Source organism: Lontra canadensis, unplaced genomic scaffold, assembly GCF_010015895.1.
Source record: "Lontra canadensis isolate GAN:19392208 unplaced genomic scaffold, GSC_riverotter_1.0 scaffold71, whole genome shotgun sequence".
NCBI lineage: Eukaryota > Metazoa > Chordata > Mammalia > Carnivora > Mustelidae > Lontra > Lontra canadensis.
The window spans coordinates 116,450-134,642 of NW_022631065.1; the positions used below are offsets into that span (position 1 = coordinate 116,450).

Sequence of the window (18,193 nt, forward strand, 5' to 3'; positions counted from 1 at the left end):
TAGGGATCACAAGTAAGCAGAGAGGCAGGCAGAGAGAGGAGGAAGCAGGCTCCCCGCTGAGCAGAGAGCCCGATGAGGGACTTGATCCCAGGACCCTGAGATCATGACCTGAGCCAAAGGCAGAGGCTTTAACCCACTGAGCCACCCAGGCACCACAAAGCTTTTGATTTTGACAAGACATAAGTGCCCCCCTCTTATGCGTTGTTAGTAGCCAGAATTAGAAAAGTTAACATTTCACCATGGACTGTGATGCTGGGGCTAGTTTATTGTGTCAAATGAACAAATAGTATCAAAATCCATTTGGATGGCTAGACATCAGGTACTGTTTAGTAACAGAGGCCTGGTTTCCAAAAGTCCTAGCACTGGCATCTCTAAAGAGGAAAGATGGGAAGAAAAAAAAAGAAAAAGGCAAGGGTGAGATTTCAGAATGGGAAGAGAGAAGTGAAATTTAGAGGATCTTTAGTAGGTAAAACCATAAAATAGCAGAAGAAGAAGAAGAAAAGAAGAAGAGGAAGAAGAAGAAGGGGGGAGGAGAAGGAGAAGATGAAGAGGAAGAGGGAGGAGGAGAAGGAGAAGAAAGAAAGAAAAAGAAGAAAAGAAAGGAAAGGGAAGAAAGGAAAGAAAAGAAGTCTCAATGAATCTGAGGCTGAGAGTCCAGGCAGGCCTAACCAAATCACTACGGCTATAGATATTTCCTGCTCTTCTCTGGACCCACAGAGCATGACGCAGATTCCCTGACTGTGTACAACCCATCCTGCCCCATGGCACACCGACATCTGCAAATCTCCCCTTGTGCTCTGAATTCAGTCTTCTGAACATCAGTGTATTGGATGGTGTGGTTGCCTTTGCTGTTGTCTGGTAGCTAGCTGCTCACTTTCCAGTTCCACACTGTCATTCTATTTAGTGTTTAGATAACTGAACTTAGAGCTTTTAGTGTTTGAAGAATGAAGAAGCTCTTTGGAAGAGGGACTTTAATGACCAAACTACAGAATGCCATGCAAACTAAAGCTGGTTTGATGCACTTAAGAGAAGGGCTCTGTCCACTTGACACATCGCCGTGGCTGTAGTGTGGACCCAGATTGCAGAGAGGGAAAAGCAGTCTAAAAGGAAAGTCACTGCAAGTGACCCAGGAGCCTGGCAGAGTGGGCCTAAATTTATAGCACACCTGGGTGTGATGGTTAATATCATGTGTCAACATGACTATACCATTGTACCCACTTTTTTGTCAAATACCGGTCTAGATGTCATGGGGAGATAAATTTTAGATGAGATTAATATCTGAAGCAATAGACTTTGAGTAAAATAGATTATCCTTCATAGTGTGGGTGGGTCTCATCCAATCAGTTGAAGGCCACACGAGAAAAGACTGAGTGAGGTGTCTCCCCAGGAAGAAGGAATTCTGCCTCTAAACTGTCTTGTGACTGCAACATCAACTCTTCCCTGAGTCTCCCACCTGCCAGCCTACCCTAAAAATTTCCGACTGGCCAGGCCCTACAACACTCGAGCCAGTTCCTTAAAATAGGTTTCTCTCTCACACTCTCTGTCTCTACATATATACACACACTCACACTGTTTCTCTGGAGAACACTGGCTAATACAGGAAGTGACTTTTCCACCAGGTCCAATTTTGCCCATCACACACATCCAGCATGCTGGTGGGTTTTATACTGTGAGAAAAGGAGAAGTGTGGCATTAAGGGAAAAGTGTGACCCAGGCCCTACAACTCTCCTAGGAGCAATCCCACTGAAATGAGTTTTCTTGTTGGCCAGAGAGGAGGCAAACATGATGAAGAGTCTTGTGGAAGGTCTCCATGAATGTGAGCAGGCAATGAGTGGGCCATGGGGAGAAGCAGGAGCTGGTGGAGAGGACCATGAGAACAGGGGGAGGGTCTGAGCAAGGCAGGGATTGTCCCTGTAGCCCTTTAGTTCTTCATGCCAGAGAGGAAAAGAAACTTAACTAGAACTATGAACTGGCCAAGCCCAGGGGGCATTGGGACTATACTTATGAGCATACCAGGAATATTTGAACAAGACTTTGTGTTAGAAGCACTGAGCATTGAGTCTTGTAACATTACCATCACTGGAACTTGACTCTGAGGTCATTTGCTAGTGGGGTTTCGACATGCAAGTTATATTTGCCTGGCACTAAGTTGATTGACAGTATCCTGGTACAAAGAAGCTGTTTACAAATTCTTTGTTGTGAGATTGGTTAGAAAAATGGAACCAGGTTCTCTGCAATACACTCTTCCCCTGAGTTAAGCCAAGTCAAGTTAGTCTCTTGTGACTTCTCAGAGACTTTAAGACAATGTGCTTTATGAGCCTTCAGGAGATTCCAGGCCTAGAGTGGATTGGCTTTCCTAAACTCCTTTGTCCCCATTTTCAAGAAGCATTGTTTGGAATTAGTGTTTCATAGAACCCATAAAATAATTGTAAAGATATCTTCTTTTGAAGATGCTTTTCCTGTTACTCCCCAGCTTTCTGCTTCTTTTGCTTACAGAACAAATCCCTCAGTCTGATGTGAAAAGCTCTCTTCTTTGCCATCTAGCCCCTTCCTCTCTAGACACGTTTCCCATACTTGCTGTGCAGTGATGGGCTTCTGTAGCCAAACTCACCATTGCTGGAACCCATCAAGGCGCGGCCCATCTTTCAGTCACTAAAGAAGACTTCATTGGGTTGTTGGGACAATAAAGACCTATGCCCACAGGTCCTGACCTAGCACAGGTGCACAAAGGGCCTTCTGGATTTAAATAAGAAATATGGAGAACTAACTACTAGGTTCTTTGAGGCCCTTACATCTCTGAGAAACTAAATCTGAACTAAGAGCTAGTTGTAAGAGCTGGAATTTATATTGAAAGGATTTTTCTGAACATTTCCCTCTTTGTATTTTTGGTTATTTCTATGCTTTGGTTATACAGAGGACCAATTATAGTTTCCTCCTTCAGCCACACAGCAAAAACAAAAACAAAAAAACAAAACAAAACAAAAAAGGAGTGTCTGGTATCTTCCTAGGCTGAGAAATACACCCAAAGGCCTGTGCAGACAGTACCATGTTGGTACGACAGTACTAAGGTTCAAAAGTTTCCTTTCAGAAAGAGCATTCTCTCTCTGCCATCCTCTAGGAACCCTTAGTTGGGGGTTGTCTCTGCTCCTCCCTGCTGAGCTAAGTTGAGCTGCTTAAGGCTACCAGTTACATTTTCAAGTTCATGGTGTGCTTGGCCTTTAAGATTTCTTTTCCACTTACTTATTTGACAGAGGGAGAGACAGTGAGAACAGGAACACAAGCAGGGGGAGTGGGAGAGGGAGAAGCAGGCTTCCCAAAGAACAGGAAGCCCGATGCAGGGCTCTATCCCAAGATCCTGGGATCATGACCTGAGCCGAAGGCAGACACTTAACGGCTGAGCCACCCAGGCACCCCTGTGCTTGGCCTTTAAACTTAAAAAAACAGTTCAGAGGAATGTGGAAGGCCAGAGCCATGTATCAAAACTGCCCTTCTTTGTACCTTCTTTCAGAACGAAGATCAAGGTTTTTTCTATTAACCAACACTTCTCCACTCTAATTTAGCCAAGAGGGAGATGGGCATCAGGGAGATGGCCGAAGGCACACTGCTTCACCTCACAGTCTGGCTTTGCCAGGCCCTGCCAGTTCGCCCAGAATAAACTGGTAAAGAAAGGCCCAGTTCCTCCAGGCCCCACCCACCAGTGGCCAGGCCGCAGCCACATCTGCCTTCAGAAAAGCAGATACAGATCAGAGTCACTCTTGGCCTCTCCGAGTACAGCCGGGGCTGGACTCTGGGGTCAGGTGATTGTCACCCTACTGAAAACACAATCACCAAGCCAACAGGAAGAGTTTATTATAAGCACACACTACCTGCTTCTGGAATTCAGGCCCTGCAAGAAGCTGCTTTCAAAGCAAAAGGAGGAAGCTACAGAGCGTTGGCAAAGGGCGAGTATGGAAACACCTTTTTACCTTAAAGGGCAGCCAAAGAAGAGGAAGCCTGGGTTCCTACAACAGAACAGAGGGGCCAACTTGGCGGGCTGACAGCAACCCCCGTCAGAATCCATGCGGTTGTTGGAGGAAGGGTGAGGTGTGGGATGGCGCTGGCCTTTATTCTGCGTCTTTTTTCCCTCGTAGTCCTCCAAACTCCACACTCAGAGGAGGGCAGAGGTCCCCATGGTCTCAGCTGGAGAACAAGTCCAGGCAAATGCTGCTCCTTCAAGTCACCACTTGTCCCTTATCCAGTACTTATCCAGAGCCTGCCATGCGCCTGGCTGGGCACAGGTGCTGAGCAGTTGGCCAAAGGGCCCACACCCCGGCTGGGACAGCGTCACCCACTGAGCTACAGGAGACTGGACAGGATATTGCCAAGAGTCAACATGCAAGAAGAGTTAGCCACCCAAAGAGATGAAAACGGAGAGCCAAATGACCTTTGGGTCGGAAGGGACTGTCAAGATTATCTCTTGACTTGTTCATTTTCTGACTACCAGTGCTGTTTCTCTTACACCCAGGGAAATGGCACTGACTGGCTCATGATGGAGAGTGTGAACACTGAATTATTTTTCTAGTTCTGGATCAGCACTGATTCAGATCCTTTTTATCAGCCCAATCTATGGCTGACTGCATTCATTTTAAAGAAAATTAATGCAAATTATTCTATAACCATAAAAAAGAGGTAGGGAGGATAAGAGTTTCTTTTTCCTGCTGTGCACATTCAAAGATAACCAAGAATTAAATAATGTCCCTAATACCACTAGTGCCTTGGCTGGAACAAAGGAATTGTACAAGTGATAGGAAGAGAAAGGGTAATGAAGAAGAGGAAAAAGAAATGGAGCTTCCTAAGAAAGAAGTCAGGAGCTAGCCAGAGTGATTCACTGTGACTGTGGATAAAGCAGGATTAGAATTTATTAATGCTATCTCTTGGGCCTCTCATAACCACTGTGCCAAAGGTTATAAATCTTTCTGAAAGCTGATGAGTGAAGATAACAGTCACTTGTTCTCCAAATCTGAGCAATCAAGCTTCAGAATGTGGAAGCTGGGAATTATGCAACATGCCCAAAGAGGCATCAAACTTACAACTGAAAGACACATTATATTTTCTATTTTTACATTTTGGCTCTTGAGGAAATAAAAAGCCTTAGAATTGTAGATGCCCAGAACAGCCATCTTGAAATTGACATTTAGCTAGAAATTTATTTTATTGTGTATTTCAAGATATCCTAGGAAGGAAATTCCACAGCTTCCTGGATAAATCACTTCACTGTTCAATAACCTCCTTAACTTTCCCTAAGTCTGCTCTCCTGAGTTTATTTATATGCTCTGGTTTTGTGACCAGGAGCACTACATGCTTTATGTTCACAATTCAGCATCATGGTGCCACATCCCTCAGCGTCAGCCCAGGCCTCTCAAGCGGTGGGATTTGCCAGAGTAGGTGCTGGGGGGGAACTGGGAAGGGACTGAACACAAGGCTGGCTAACTGGGCCAATGAATAGAACCGTCTTTGATAACAGCACATAGCAGATCTCTTGCCTTGAGCTATAGCAAGCCCTCCTGTTCAAGAATCTTTTGCATTCTTTCTCCTCTTTCATTCATATGCACTATATTTTTTTAAAAATATTTTATTTATTTATTTGAGAGAGAGAGAGAGTGAGCATGAGCAGGGGGAGAGGGAAAAGGGAGAGGGAGAAGCAGGCTCTCCACTGAGCAGGGATCTGACACAGGGCTCCAACCCAGGACCCTGAGATCATGACCTGAGCTGAAGGCAGTTACTTAATCCACTGAGCTACCCAGGCGCCCCTGCACTATATTTTTTTTAATGTCCAGAGTGTTTTAAAATCTCTGTTGAACAGGAAAGGGCAGGACAGTCATAGGTCATCTGTTTCTCTAGTGCAGCCCTTTGGTCCCAGGCTACACCAGCAAAAAGAAAATCAATGGCCCAGGTTATAGCCAAAGAAATGGACCTGCTAAAGCCCACCCAATCTTCCTGGAGCTCCAGCTCCACAATTGGCCATGCTAAGGCCCTGCCCCAGAGTTCCTCCTCTCCTCAGTATTACACATTTGTTGTTTTGTTTGCCCAGAATCCATCCCCCATCAGCTATAGAGGAACTCTGATTTCCCATAGGAATGCACTCCTCCCCCACCCACTGAATGCTGTCTTGAAAGGTCTCTTGACCAGAGGGGCCTTGCCCTTTTCTAGCTGAGAATGGACTGATAATACAAGCTAGGTCAAAGATCCCTCTCTCTAGAGAAAATAAAGTTTGATGGTGTGACACCAGGAAAAAACAATGATAGAGGTGGTTCTGTCCTGATGACTTATCTCTAAGAGATTATCCGTGGGGACAGCTTTCTAGATTCCCCCAAAGCTGCTGCAGTTCCTGTACTTACAGAGACTTGGCTGCTCAGCTTTTTCCTTTAATTCCGTGAGCTATTCAATATCCAACATCCTTCCAACAACAATATACCTTTTAGGAATCTCTCCTAAAGTGGTTAGAGTTGGTTTCTGTGGCTTGCCACAGAAGAATCTTGATTAATATATTCTCCCAAAGCCTTGGGATCAGTTACCCTAAGACAACACACACCATGGAATCTGGAGACCCTGGAGAGACAGACCTGTTGTCCTCTGGCCATACGATTCCCCTCTAGTTTCTCAAAGACCTGGAGACCCTGCCAGGATAGTGTTACAGACTCACATTTGCCCCACTCCAGATTCTTGATAGTTCAGGATGTTTCTAAACCCTGGATCTCCTGTGGGAACAACATTCACTCTCTACCACACTGCTTGTCTTTGTTCATGTTGCCTCTAGTAGGATGTCCTCTAAGAATCACTGCATTTTTTCACCTGGTATGGAATGGCTGACACTACAGTTCTTTTAGGTTAATGGTTATGTCTTTTGGGGGATTTGGGACAAGCCCCTATGAGCTCAGCTGAGAAGCAGTTGTAAGAGACCTTGCATGTGACATGAGGGGCATGTCCTAAAGCCAGTGGCAAGGCAAATCGCATAGAACTGGGACCACCCTATATAGTGGGATATTCTGCATCAGTGGGGGGGGGGGGAACCCAAAAAAAAAAAAAAAAAAAAAAAAAACAAAGAAGTTATCTTTAAGCTGAAATTTTAAAAACTCTAAAATATATTTTTAAAAAACTTTTTTATGCACAAAATTTCAAACATATACAAAGGTAGACAAAAATAGCAAAATGAAGTCCCAGAGACACACATTCCAGCTTCAACAACCTTTAATTCATGGCCAATCTTTTTCCATCTATACCTTTACCCTCTTCCAAGCCTTCCTTCCAGATTATTTTGAAGCAAATCTCATACTTCATATTAATCCATCCACAAATATTTCAATATATGTGCATATCTCTTAAACAGAACTATGATACTATTATGGTATCTAAAAACTAATTCCTCAGGATCATTATATTGGGTCCAAATTTCCCTGATTTCTCATCCCCCCCCCTTTTGTTTATATGTTTTATCAAGATCCAAATAAGGTATGGTGTCTAGCATCCCCAAGACAACTCCTGGGTTCAGTGATTCATTAGGAGGACTCACGGGACTCAGCATATGGTCATACTCATAGCTATGATTTATTACAGAGAAAGGGCAGAAAGCAAAATCAGCAAGGGGAAAAGGCACATGGAGGGAAGTCTAGAGGAAATAAGAAGGAAGCTTCCAAAAATCCCTTCCCTTCAAGCATTCTTCTTCTTCAATCCTTCTCAAAGGAGTCACACACAACACACTTCATTTAGCATCAAATTGTGACAATACATGTGAAATGCTGTCTGCCAGGGAAGCTCACTAGAGACTCCATGCCCCTGGTTTTTACTCAGGACTGATCATATAGGCACCTAGTGCCTAGCATATACCAAAATTCCAGACTCCCAGTAAGAAAGCAGGTATTTAGCACAGATTACATTGTTTTTATAGTTTATGCACAGTGAGCCATTCTTATTAGTTAGGAAATGGTGAGAACCCTCCCCAATCTTACCCTCCCCAGATGCCAGTCAAGGGCCATCCTTCTAAGCAGGCCTTTGTAAGGGTAGCACACTTGGGCCTGCTGAGTTAACTCTTTCCTCCACAGTTGCATACATTGCAACTAGTTGATATCTCTTAAATCTCTTTTATTTTTTTTAAAGATTTTATTTATTTATTTGACAGACAGAGATCACAAGTAGGCAGAGAGGCAAGCAGAGAGAGAGAGAGAGGGAAGTAGGCTCCCTGCTGAGCAGAGAGCCCGATGCGGGGCTCGATCCCAGGACCCTGAGACCATAACCTGAGTTGAAGGCAGAGGCTTTAACCCACTGAGCCACCCAGCGCCCCTCTTAAATCTCTTTTAATCTATAGGATCCCCTCCACCTCTTTTTACCCCTTGTAATTTATTTGTTGTTTCCCATCGTCTGGATTTTGCTACTTGCATTCCTGTGGAATTATTTGAAATAGTCCTCTGTCCCTTGTCTTTCCCATGAACTGGTAGTTATAGCTATAGGTTTGGTCCAATTTAGTTTGGTTTTTAACATATCTTTGGTAGCAGGGTGACTTGGTAAGTAGTCCTGTGTACTTTTATCAGGTGGTATATTATATCTGGGTGTTTATCTATTGTGATGTCATTGCCTTGGCTCTAGGCTCTATACCCATTAATTCATCACAGGTACAAAATTGCAGAGTTTGAATTCTACCATTACTTCCTCATTAGTAGACTATTTCTATAAAGAGAAGCCTCCCTCATCATGTTTGTACTGAAATGGTATAGTTTGTACTGAAATGCTTGATTCACTCTCCCACTTTTTGCAGTTTTAAATTAAGGTTCTTTAAAATCCTCCAACAGTGACACATTTTTGGAATATCTTTTGCAATTATGGGTTTAAATACGTTTGATGATTTTAATCTTGTTGATGTTCTTCTTGTACCATCTTTTCCCAGAGGTAACCTCTGTGTCCTCTACTGGTCTTTGAGAGCTATCTTATTTTCTTATAAAACAAAATATTTTAAAATCATCTTGCACATATCGTACCCAAATCTGGAATGAGTTGTTTTTTTCAAGAATGCCTGATTCCTTTAAGTGAAAATTGATATTTAAAGATGTAGGTGCTAGGATACCAAAATATTCTTTTTCTTTGAAAAAAGTTTTTAACTTATTTGACATAGTGAGACATGGTAAGAGACAGATCACAAGCAGGGGAGTGGGAGAGGGAGAAGCAGGCTCCCCACTGAGCAGGGAGCCTGATGCAGGGCTCGATCCCAGGGCCCTGGGATCATGACCTGAGCAGAAGACAGACTCTTAATGACTGAGCCACCCAGGCATCCCACCAAAATATTCTTAAATTTAAAATAAAGATGCAGGGGCACCTGGGTGGCTCAGTCCATTAAGCGTCTGATTCTTAGGTCATGATCTCGGAGGGTCCTGGATAAAGCCCCACATCCAGCTCCATGCTTCATGGGAAGTCTGCTTGAAGATTCTCTCCCTGCCCCTTTGCACCCCCCCCCCCCACTTGCTGTCTCTCCCTCTCTCTAGAAAATGACTAAATAAATCTCTTAAAAAAAAATGCAGGGGTGCCTGAATGGCTCAGTTGGTTAAGTGTCTGCCTTCAGCTCAGGTCATGATCAAGCCCCGCATCAGGCTCCCTAAACAGCAAGAAGTCGGCTTCTCCCTCTCCCTCCACTCCCGCTCATGCTCACTCTCTCTAAAACAAATAAAATCTTTTTTTAAAAGGTGCAAAATAGAGAGACCATGGTATTTTTTAAAAGCAGGGAAAATAATAAACATTTGCATTAGCTGAATTTGTATAACCAAGTTCAGAAGAATTCATAAGGAACTAATAAAAGTGGTACCTTTGAGGCATTAAAGGAGGAGGTAATGGGCAATTTTTTAAAAATCACACTTGAAACCCTTTAAATACCCCAAAGAAGAGAATACAGATGTATAAACTCTAATAAGTCAGACATAGTCAACACTGGAACAGGTTAATTTTTCCCCTGGAAAACACCAGATGAAATTATAGGCTTGAATTGGGGTGGTCATTTTGAGTGACAAATACATGTCTTTAAATACTAAATCAGACTCAACACAGCATGAAGTCCCAGCTAAGAGCAGTGATTAGGAATCAAGACCAACCCCAGCGATTCTCAATGCTGGCTGCACAGTAAAATTCTTGAGGAAGAAGTAAAATGATCTCTGTTTGCAGATGATATGATCTTAGAAGGAGAAAACCCTTAAGATTATACACACACATACACACACAAACCGTTAGAACTAAATAAATCAAAGTAGCAAGATATAAAGTCAACACACAAAAATCTGTCACATTTCTATAGACTCACAATAAACAATCTGAAAAGAAAATTCAAAAAATTTCCATTTATGGGGCACCTGGGTGGCTCAGTTGGTTGAGCACCTGCCTTTGGCTCAGGTCATGATTCCTGGGTCCTGAGACATGGAGTCCAATGTCCGGCTTCCTACTCAGCAGGGAGTCTGCCTATCCCTCTCCTTCTGCCTGCCACTCCCCTGCTTGTGCTCTCTCCCTTCCTCCCAAATAAGTTAAAAAAAAAAAAGTTCCACTTACAATAGCAAAAAAAGAATACAATATTTAGGAATTGAGTAAAAACTTGTATAAAAAAACTATAAAACATTACTGAAAGAAAGTAAAGAAGACAGAAACACATCCGTGTTCATGGGTTGGAAGACTTAAAATGTTAAGACATCAATACTACCCAAAGCGACCCACAAATTCAATGTAATCTCTAACAAAGTTCCAGTGACATTTTGTGCAGAAAAAAAAAAAAACCCATCTTAAAATTCATATGGAATCTCAAGCAACAGTGAAGAGTCAGAAGGGTCTTGAGAAAGAAGTCCAAAGCTGGATTACTCACTCTTCTTGATTTCAAAATTTACTACAAACCTACAGTAATCAAAAACAAGGTGGTACTAGAATAAAGACAGACATATAGGCCAATGGAATAGAAAAGGCAGCCCAGAAATAAACTCTCACATATATGGTTAAATGGTTTCTGGCAAGGGTGCCAGGACCATTCAGCAGGGAAAGGACAATCTTTTCAGCAAATGGTGTTGGGAAAACTGGATATCCATATGCAAAAGAATGAAGTTGGACCCTTACCTAACACCACCTACAACATTTAACTCACAATGGATCAAAGACCTAGATGTAAGACCTAAAACTATAGAACTCTTAAGAGAAAACATAAGGCAGACGCTTCATGATGTTCAACTTAGCAATGATTTCTTAGATAGCACCTCAAAGGTTCAGGCAACAAAAGAAAAGATAGACAAATTGGACTTCATGAAAAAAAATTTAAATTTATGCATCAAAACATACCATCAACAGAATAAAAAGATAACCAACAGGGTGGGAGAAACGATGGGTAAATCCCATATCTGATAAAGGGTTAATATCCAGAATATATTGAGACGTTCTAAGACTCAACGGCCAAAAAACAAACAACCTGATTCAAAATGAATAAAGGACTTGAATAGATATTTTTCCTAAAACAATATATTAATGCCCAATAAGCACATCAAAAGATGCTTGACATGACTATCATTAGAGAAATGCAAACTAAAACTACAACAGGACATCACCTCATGCCCATTAGTATGGCTACTACCAAAACCCCAGAAAATAACACATGTCAATAAGGATGGGGAGAAATTAGAACCCTTGTGCACTGTTAGTGGAAAGATACATTGGTGCAGCCATTATGGAAAACAGTTTGGAGTTTCCTCCAAAAATTAAAACAGAATTACCATATGATCCAGCAATTCCACTTCTGGCTATCTTCATGGAAGAACTAAAATCAGGATCTCAAAGAGATATTTGTGCACCCATGTTCATAGACGTGTTATTCACAATGGCTAAAATATGAAAGCAACCCAAGTGTCTAATGACACATGAATGGATAAGCAAAATATGTTATATACATACAATGGAGCATTATTCAGACTTAAGAAGAAAGGGGATTCTGACACATGCTAATGACATGGATGAACCATGAGGATATTATGATAATTGAAATAATCCAGACCAAAAAGACAAGTACTGCATGATTCTACTTATATGATGTAGTTGGGAAAAAAAATCATAGAGACAGAAAGTAAGATAATGGTTTCCTGGGGCTGGGGTGAGAGGTGGGAGTTGTTATTTCATGGGTATAGAGTTTTGGTCTTATAGATGAAAAGAGTTCTGGAGATGGATGGTTGTCATGGTTGCACAGCATTATGAATATATTTACTATCGCTGAACTATAGCCTTAAAATGGTTAAGATGATAAATTTTATGTCATATGTATTTTACCACAATTTTTTAAATTGGGAAAAAAATCACTGTGGAGCTCTTAACCTGAAGCCCAGGCTGTGCCTCTGACTAATTAATTACATCAGGCATCTATATATGTTTTTTTAAGCTCCCCTGGTAATCCAAGGGGTCAAGGTAAATCCCTGCTTACTAAAGGTAAAATAGATGTCACTTCTCCCTTCTTAAACTCCTCAGGAACAACACTATGTGAAATGTTCTGTAGGATCACCTATACATTAAAAAAATTAAAAACCTAATACTTGGGTGGCTCAGTAGGTTAAGTGTCCAACTCTTGATTTTTGGCTCAGGTCATGATCTCCAGGGTCCTGGGATCAGGCCTCATGTTGGGCTCTGTGCTTAGTGGGGAATCAGCTTTAGTATTTCTCTCCCTCTCCCTCGGCTCTCCCCATTCCCCTGCACTCACTCTCTCTCAAATAAATAAATAAATCTTTTTTAAAAACCTGTATTATTTAAATGATTATTTCTCTTGTATCTTTTTTCCCACCCTCCCCCATTTTGTACTTTCCCTCTTCCTTCCTTCCTTTCTGCCAAGTATACCTGATTGAATCTATGCAAGCTCAGTGTTTGTTTGATGCTCCGCTTGTCCTCCATCAGTTTGTCGTCCAGAGCAGAGATTCATGCCTTCCTGGCCTTTCCAGCTCCAAATCTGTATCTTGTCTCAAGATCTAGTTCCAGGGGCACCTGGCTGGCTCAGTCCTTAAGCGTTTGCCTTTGGCTCAGGTCATGATCCTGGAATCCCAGGATTGAGCCCCACATAGAGTCTGCTTTTCCCTCTTCCTCTCCCATTGCTTGTGTTCCCTCTCTTGCAGTGTCTCTGTCAAATACATAAAATCTTTTAAAAAAAATCAAGATCTAGTTCTAGTCCATAACTCACCATCCCATTTCCTTTCTTTACCTTTCATTCCGTAGGTATGAACATATGAATGAATATAGCTCTCACCTAAATTACATGCCTGAGTTGCTGCCTTTAACTTCTAGCATTCCTGAGATGGTGTGCCCATCAAGTCTGTCTGGAATCCTCATTTTCTCCTATTCATTGCACATGGTTGGGGCTTAGTAAGACATGTTAGCCAATTGAAGAGGAGAAGTCTTTGGGCTCTTTGAGATCAGGTGTGGGGTTGTTGACTGAGTTGGATGTGAAAAGCAGGACACTTAGGGGAGGTAGAAATATGAAAGCTCTGTGCACCAGTCTCCATGCAAAACCCCAGAGATCCAGTTATGAAAGGCACAGCACCTGCCCTGAGGAAATCACTGTCTAAAGGGGACCTAGGTAATTAAACAGGTGATTAAAATACCTTATAGTAAATGCTGCGCTAGAGGTGAGTATAGGTTCCATGGAAACTAAAGGAACCAAAACTACCATGGGAAGTTGAAGGAGGAGTCAAGGAAGGATTCTTATAGGAGGCCTTAAGTTCTAACTTATTTTTAACTTAAAAAATACACAGGTAGGGACATCTGGGTGGCCCAGTTGGTTAAGTGTCCAATTCTTGATTTCGGCTCAGGTCATGATCTCAGGGTTATGAGATCAAGCCCCAGGTTGGGCTCTGTGCTGGGAGTGGAGCCTATGTGAGAGTTTCTCTCTCTCTTCCTTTCCCTCTGCCCCCCCACCCAACCTCTCTCTCTCTAGAAAAACAAAAACCAAAAACAAACATACAATAACAGCAACAAAAAACCCACAGGTAACATAGATTCACTATAGCAAATTAGAGTGAATTAAGAAAGAATATTGAAGATGAACATAAACACCTTTTTGAAAACTCTCTAACTTGTGCCAAGTTGGAGGGAGTTAAGAGACCAAATGTATGATCACTCATTGCACATGGTGCTATCCAGGCTTGGTGACAAGAACCTGAAAATGCTGACAGAGTGCTATTCTGAAATCAATGCTCTGCGAAAGGCAGGTCCCTGGAGATGCAAGAGAGGGTAAACATGGAACCCAGAGAGCTTCCGTCCATTCTCTGATTGTTGGCACAAAAGTTACCCAACCAATGTTTTCGTTAAAACATTGAGGGTTCCTTCCATTTGGGGTATGCCTTATGCCCTATTTTATTTTTTCATTGCATGGATCCCATAAGCACCAAATGTGTGTCCCCAACTACTGAGGGCTGCAGAATGCAAAAGGGGATACATACAGTTGGAGTTCCTCCAACTCCATAGGGATACCAATTTTCCTAGGAACACATAAAAGGAACATTGTACGCTTCTGAGTACAAGATTATTTTCTGAGTATGCAGTCTCAGTGCTTATGGGGCTGGTGACAGCCTAAGAATTTAAATTATGTGGGGTGCCTGGGTGGCTCAGTGGGTTAAAGACTCTGCCTTCAGCTCAGGTCGTGATCCCAGGGTCCTGGAATCGAGCTCCGCTTAGTTTGACACCCAGACTCCCTGGTCTTTTATGACTATAAATGGTGGCAAACATATCTCAGTGTGCACAGGACTTCCTGTTTTAAAACAAAAGTTCCAGAAAATCTCCCAGTCCCAGAACTATTAAATCATCCTAGTAGATTGATAGCCTTTATTTCTTTTTTCTTCCCAGGAGATGGTGAGTTTTATTTTATCTTTTCTAGACAGAGGTTGATTTGCTCTTGAATGTTCCAGGGTGGTGAGAGACTAGGAGGAAGCACAGGATGTAGAGACCTATTCCATGTAACCTTTTCTCTCATTCCTATCTCCACTATCAACTGAGAGAGCAGCATGCCTGCTTGCAGACCTGGACTTGGAACTGAACTTGGAGGCCATATTTTCTTTAGGTTCTTTGCCTCAGGTTCAGATTGGAGGACTTGACCTCTTTTGCCATATTTCCTATGTGACTCCTTCCAGTGGTCTTTCTTCCCTCAAATCCTGAACCAAAGCTGGAGTTCCCACTTTGACCTTTTGTACATTCATCCCACATACTTAATTTTCATTTTTCTATGCTGGTCCTTTCTCAGATGGTTGAGCAGGAACTACCTCACCCTTGCAGAGGGTTGCTGCTCTGTGTCTGAGCTCTGAGATCCAACAGGATGGCTAGAACTTCACTATACCCAAGTATTCTACTTTGGTGGACGGGCTGGCATTACCTTTAGAGGCTGTTCAGGTTTGGGAGGTTTAAAAGTTGGAGAGTGACAGTCTTCTTCTTAATTGAGTGTTTCCTTTTTAGAGACTTCTCACATTCCCTCCTTGGTGCACTTCTGCCAGCTGGGGCTGAGGTCCCAGCCTGTGATGATTCACTTCCTGTCCTCAACCATTCCCTTACTTGAGTTTCTTTACCTTGCCAGCTTGGAATCTCCCCGAGGCTGACATTCTAGCTTTGCTTCATCCAGCTGACACCCCTCTGTTCCTTCTTCCCCCTGTCCCTTCTGTAGCTACTCTTCTACTCTCCTGCTCTAGCACCTGTGTCAACAGGCTTTGCCTCTCCATAGACAGGCTATTTGAATGGGCTGTGAGGTGCTAGCAGAAGAACCATCCTCCTTGGAAGTACTCTAAGGCTTTAGACTCAGTTTGTTGGGGGCACCTTTATCATCATGCCTATAATCGTCCTGAGAATAATCATCTCTGGAGCTCCATGACCAATCATTTCTTCTGTCATATCTGTTTTCATAGTGGTCCCTTCTTCCTCTATAGACATTATCCCTACAGTACCTGCTACCAAATGCTCTTCTGCCACTGCGTATCCTGGAATCATAGCCTCTGTCTTGGTCTCCACTGCTTCAGTCATCATAGTGATCCCAGCTCCCATACCAATCCATATTCTGGTGTGGGCCATCATGGTACCACATCTCAATGCCCATCAGGATATTGGCCAGAATCATAACAATCTTGAACTTGTCTCCAAAGCTATCATTGCCTCTTCTAGGAAGGCAGTCATCAAAGCTGTATGTAGCAGGATGGGCCCTCCAGTGTGTATCTGTTTTGTCAGAATCCTGATTTCTATCTCCAACAGAAGAATGATCATTCCTGCTTTCAACCTCTGTCTGAGGAGCAAGGTCCACTCAGATTCTCCTGTTGCCTAGAGACTCTTCATTTGAGGCTCAGGGCACTGAGCAAGGAAATCCAACTCAGGTCCTCAAACTTAGCATAACCCAAATCTTTCAGCCTCTCTGGGTTGCTGGGTTCACATGGCAAATGTATTGCACTGATATATAACCTTCCAAAGAATTCCTTAACAGTGTCTTCTGTCACAGCACAGGGCACGTTCCCTAGAAAAGCAGTGAGGGTGGCAATTTGGGAAGATAGGTGTCCTCGATATTGGGTTCCTGAGCAGCCCATGGAACAGTGGGCAGGATAGAATGGTCAATTGGAGGAATCCTACACCCATGGTCATTGGTACTGTGCCAAGTGGCTGAAACATCTCCTTCCAGGTTATCTGTTTCATCAACCCAGTCTACTGATTTAGGGACCTAGGTTCTTCCTCCACCAGTTCCGCATTCTCAACCAGTAAGTCTGTTAGGTAGATAGTCTTCCCATTCTTATTCTTGTTTTTCACTGGGGCTGCCATGTTGGGAGAGAAAGCATGCACTTTGACCCACGTATGATTAAAAAATGTTCCCCTGTATTTCTAGAAATCTTTCTTACCTTAAAGTTGACTTTACCACAGACTGGGAGAAAATAGTTGCAAAAGACATATCTGATAAAGGACTGTTATCCAAAATATACAAAGAAGTCTTAAAACTCAACAATTAAAATAAAGAACAACTTAATAATAAAAAAAAACAGGCAAAAGACCTGAACAAACACCCATTTGCTATATATAGAAAGCAAATAAGCAAAGAAAAACATGCTCAAATTATGTGTCCTTAGGCAAATGCAAATTAAAATGAGATACCATTACACATCTATTACTGCAGCTAAAGTCCAAAGCACTGACAATACCAAAGTCTGGTAAGGATGTGGAACAACAGAAACGCTGGGTCATTGCTGGTGGGAATGCAACATGATATAGCCTCTTAGGAAGACAGTTTGCTGGTTTCTTACAAAACTAAATAAACTCTTACCTTTTCCCCAATGGAGTTCAAAACCTGTGTCTACTCAAGAACTTGCACATGGGTGTGAACAGCAACTGTATTCATGATTGCCAAAACCAGGAAGCAACCAAGATGTCCTGCTGTGGTTGAATGGATAAACAAACTAGGGTCCATCCAGACATTTGGAATATTAGCCAGTGCTAAAAAAGAAATGAACTATTTACAACCACAAAATGACATGGAAGAAGCAACGCACTTAGTATATTAATTATTTTATAGCCTGTGTCTGATATCGTCAATATCTCAGTTTCCTGTGGATCTGATCTATTTCTGTGTTTTTCTTCTGAATATCTGTCACTTGGTTCTATTTACTGACATAACTTTTAGATTTTTGTTCAAATGCTAAACACTGTGTATGACTAATTGTAGCAGCTTTATATAATGTTTTCTTTCTCCAGAGATAATTTCACTTTCTTCTGGCAGAAAGAGTAAAGGCAGGTCACCCTCATCCAATTAGGGAATACAGTATTTTAAGGCTGGTTTTTTAAGGCAAATTTATTTCTACTTTGTCCTCATTTCACTTCATAGTGTGTCTAGAGACTCACCTGGAAATGTTTTTTGGAGCTCCAACTCCCTGCTGGGTCTTGACTTCCACTTTTTGACTCTCCAGCCCGATGAGACAGTTTCATTTATCAGCCTGTTACCTGCTTCTTTCTGCTTGGGCTCCCGATCTCTTCCCTGCATGGTGCGTGGCTAAGGAATCAGCAGATACCTTGGTGGGGAAAGGAGTTGGAACATCAGCTCACTTTTCAATAATTCTCTTTTCTCTGGGGTGGGAACACTTCCAATCCTGGCTCTCTTGCTAGCCTTGAACTCCACATTTTGTTCTGGTAGCCCAGAGACTCTTCAAAGCTCCCTGAGAAGCAC

General features: G+C 42.5%; 1 pseudogene; it reads right to left on the bottom strand.

Moving 5' to 3' along the window:
* Positions 1–14,960: 14,960 nt before the first annotated feature.
* Positions 14,961–16,800, bottom strand: LOC116881057 (annotated as a pseudogene).
* Positions 16,801–18,193: the final 1,393 nt, after the last annotated feature.